The sequence below is a fragment of the Salvelinus sp. IW2-2015 genome, unplaced genomic scaffold, assembly GCF_002910315.2.
Source record: "Salvelinus sp. IW2-2015 unplaced genomic scaffold, ASM291031v2 Un_scaffold5652, whole genome shotgun sequence".
Classification (NCBI taxonomy): domain Eukaryota; kingdom Metazoa; phylum Chordata; class Actinopteri; order Salmoniformes; family Salmonidae; genus Salvelinus; species Salvelinus sp. IW2-2015.
In genome coordinates, this window is record NW_019946917.1 from 21,861 (window position 1) to 26,405 (window position 4,545).

Here is a 4,545-nt window from a genome sequence, read left to right on the forward strand (position 1 = left end):
ACTGGCTGTTACTGTTACTGTCTGTTACTGTAACTGGCTGTTACTGTAACTGGCTGTTAATGTTACTGTCTGTTACTGTAACTGGCTGTTAATGTTACTGTCTGTTACTGTTACTGTCTGTTACTGTAACTGGCTGTTACTGTAACTGGCTGTTAATGTTACTGTCTGTTACTGTTACTGTCTGTTGCTGTTACTGTCTGTAACTGTCTGTTACTGTTACTGTCTGTTACTGTCTATTCCTGTTACTGTCTATTACTGTCTGTTACAGGCAGTTACTGTCTGTTACTCTCTGTTAATGTTACTGTCTGTTAATGTGACTCTCTTTTACTGTCCGTTGTTGTCTGTTGTTGTCAGTGATTGTAACTCTCTAATACTGACTGTTACAGTCATTTAATGTCTGTTACTGCACACGATGACCAGCATCCCCATGCTATGTAAGGAAGAGGGGAGGCCAACATTAAATATGAGGGAACAGTCTTTGCTATAATTTACATCTTGAAATAAAAAATGGAAATGAATATCTAAAACATTCCAATTCAAATGGGGGCATCTTGATATGTTATTGCATTTATCACGTTGGTTAATTGGCATGAGGAATTACATTGAAATCTTGTCGAACTAACCCACTCAGATAGTGTTATGACTCTGTGGTTAGTCTGCCATCTAGTGGCCTCCAGCGGAAGTGTCCAGACTAAACACACTGTGGTTAGTCTGCCATCTAGTGGCCTTCAGCGGAAGTGTCCAGACTAACCACAGTGTGTTTAGTCTGCCATCTAGTGGCCTCCAGRAGAAGTGTCTAGAGTCCACACACACTGTGGTTAGTCTGCCATCTAGAGGCCTCCAGCAGAAGTGTCCAGAGTCAACACACTGAGTGGTTAGTCTGCCATCTAGTGGCCTCCAGCAGAAGTGTCCAGAGTCAACACACTCTGTGGTTAGTCTGCCATCTAGTGACCTTCAGCAGAAGTGTCCAGAGTCCACACACTGTGGTTAGTCTGCCATCTAGTGGCCTCCAGCAGAAGTGTCCAGAGTCCACACACTGTGGTTTAGTCTGCCATCTAGTGGCCTCGAGCAGAAGTGTCCAGAGTCCATACACTGTGGTTAGTCTGCCATCTAGTGGCCTCCAGCAGAAGTGTCCAGAGTCCCACACTGTGGTTAGTCTGCCATCTAGTGGCCTCCAGCGGAAGTGTCCAGAGTCCACACACTGTGGTTAGTCTGCCATCTAGTGGCCCAGCAGAAGTGTCCAGAGTTCACTCACTCAGTGGTTAGTCTGCCATCTAGTGGCCTCCAGCAGAATGTCCAGAGTCCACACACTGTGCTTAGTGTGCCATCTAGTGGCCTCCGGCAGAAGTGTCCAGAGTTCACTCACTCAGTGGTTAGTCTGCCATCTAGTGGCCTCCAGCAGAAGTGTCCAGACTAAACACTCAGTGGTTAGTCTGCCATCTAGTGGCCTCCAGCAGAAGTGTCCAGAGTCCACACACTGTGGTTAGTCTGCCATCTAGAGGCCTCCAGCAGAAGTGTCCAGAGTCCACACACTCAGTGGTTAGTCTGCCATCTAGTGGCCTCCAGCAGAAGTGTCCAGATCCACACACTGTGGTTAGTCTGCCATCTAGTGGCCTCCAGCAGAAGTGTCCAGAGTCCACACACTGTGGTTAGTCTGCCATCTAGTGGCCTCCAGCAGAAGTGTCCAGAGTCCACACACTGTGCTTAGTGTGCCATCTAGTGGCCTCCGGCAGAAGTGTCCAGAGTTCACTCACTCAGTGGTTAGTCTGCCATCTAGTGGCCTCCAGCAGAAGTGTCCAGACTAAACACTCAGTGGTTAGTCTGCCATCTAGAGAATAGATAGTATAGAATAGATAGTATAGAATAGATTAGTGAAGAATAGATAGTATAGAATAGATAGTATAGAATAGAATAGTATAGAATAGATAGTGAAAATAGATAGTGAAGAATAGATAGTATATAATAAAATAGTATAGATAGATAGTAATTAATAGATAGTAAATAGATAGTATAATAGATTATATAATAGATAGTATATAATAGATAGTATAGAAATAGATAGTATAAAATATTAGTATAAAATAATAGTATAGAATAGATGTATAGATAATTACATAGTATAGAATAGATAGTATAGAATAGATAGAATAGATAGTATAGAATAGATAGTATAGAATAGATAGTGAAGAATAGATAGTATAGAATAGATAATATTGAATAGATAGTATAGAATAGATAGTATAGAATAGATAGTATAGAATAAATAGATAGTATAGTATAGAATAAATAGTGAAGAATAGATAGTATAGAATATATAGTATAGAATAGATAGTGAAGAATAGATAAGATAGAATAGATAGTGACAGATACTGTAACATCGTCGGGAGAAGGAGAGGAGGACCAAGGTGCAGCGTGGTAAGTGTTCATTATTTTAATTAATTTTTTAATTAAACAACTGAACACTGAACAAAACAACAAAACGACAAACGAACAGTCCTGTAAGGTGACGAAAAACACTAAACAGAAAATAACCACCAACAAACAAAAGTGGGAAAACAGGCTATCTAAGTACCAATCAGAGACAACGATAGACAGCTGCCTCTGATTGAGAACCATACCAGGCCAAACACATAGAAATAGAAAACCTAGACCTACAACATAGAATTCACACCATGACCAAACTAAAAATAGAAACATACAAAGCAATCTACGGTCAGGGCGTGACAGATACAGTAGATACACTACTGTTCAAACGTTTTGGGGTCACTTAGAAATGTCCTTGTTTTTGAAAGAAAAGCATTTTTTTTTGTCCATTAAAATAACATCAAAATTGATCGGAAATACAGTGTAGACATTGTTAATGTGGCCTCCGGGTAGACAATGTTATTGTGGACTGGGATATGTGTTATTGTCCACCCGGAGGCTACCCAGAACATATCCCAGTCCACGTGATGGAATAGGTAGCCTTGTTCTCAGATTAGCTTTGTTAAAATCCCAAGCTACAGTATTTACAGCCTAAGGATATATGGTTTCTAGTTTGCTCAATGGTGAATTGTGAGCAATTCTAGTTGAGGTGAACAAAAGAACTTCAATTATTTTATGTTGTTACAATTACACCGTGAGTCGTTAATCATGAAACATACATCCCCTTCTTCTTAACCAGAGAGATGTTTGTTCCCGTCGGCGCGATGCACTGTACGGACTCCGACAGCATGTCCCCAACTAGCCATGTCTCCGTGAAACAGAGTATGTTACAATCCAGGATATCTCTTTGGAAAGCAACTCTTGTCCTAATTCCGTCGATTTTGTTAACTAGGGACTGGACATTAGCGAGTAATATACTCGGGAGCGGTGGTCTCACTAGAAGACCGCTCCTGCACCCTTTCCTCCGACGGCGTTGTTTTGGGTCGGCCTCTGGAATCAGTTCAAATGCCCTGGGAGGTGCAGACAAAGGATCCGCTTTGGGAAAGTCGTATTCCTGGTCGTGCTGGTAAGTTGACATCTCTCTGATATCCAATAGTTCTTCCCGGCTGTATGTAATAACACTTAAGGTTTTCTGGGCTAACAATGTACGAAATAATACGTAATAAAACAAAATACTGCACCGTTTCCTAAGGACTAGAAGCAAAGCTGCCATCTTTATCAGCACCATACTAAGAAAAACAGACACATTTAACAAGATAGAGGTCTCAGATCATTACTCTGAAAAGGCTAAGGGGGACCAGAACATCTCATTTCAGAGAGCTCTGGAAGTTGATCAAAAAACAACTAAAAGCAGCATTAACCAACTCTGTGGAGACCGAAGGGGCCAGTGTTATCCAAGCCTGAGACCGGGTTATCCAAGGCAGTGTTATCCAAGCCTGAGACCTGGTTATCCAAGCCAGTGTTATCCAAGCCTGAGACTGGGTTATCCAAGCCAGTGTTATCCAAGCCTGAGACCTGGTTATCCAAGCCAGTGTTATCCAAGCCTGAGACCTGGTTATCCAAGACTGTTCTTCCTACATTACATTCCCTCCAGTGACTGATCTTCTAATACATCCTCCACCTCATACGTTTATTCTGGTGAACTGTTCAGAACTCACATTTGCTCTTTGTTTTTACTGTGATGGTTCTAGAACCACCAGTTGGCTTCTTAGGTATTAATCTGATGGTTCTAGAACTCACCAGGGGTTGGGGTCTTAGATTTATTACTGGTGATATTCTAGAAAATCATCATGGCCCTTAGTTATTAACTAGGTGATGTCTAACTGCACTATTTTTTGTTTTGTATCAAAAATGGTGTCCTCTTGTATGTAAGAGAGAGCAGCATCTTCTTAGACTACAAAGACCAACCCCAGCTCAGCTTGATAACACTGCTTGGATAACAGGTCTAGGACTTGGATAACACTGGCTTGATAACCAGAGCTCAGGCCTTGGAAACACTGCCTGGATAACCAGTCTCAGCTTGATAACCACTGCCTTGGATAAACCCAGTCTCAGGCTTGGATAACACTGGCTGAAACCAGCTCAAGCTTGGATAAACACTGGCTTGATAACCACGTCTCA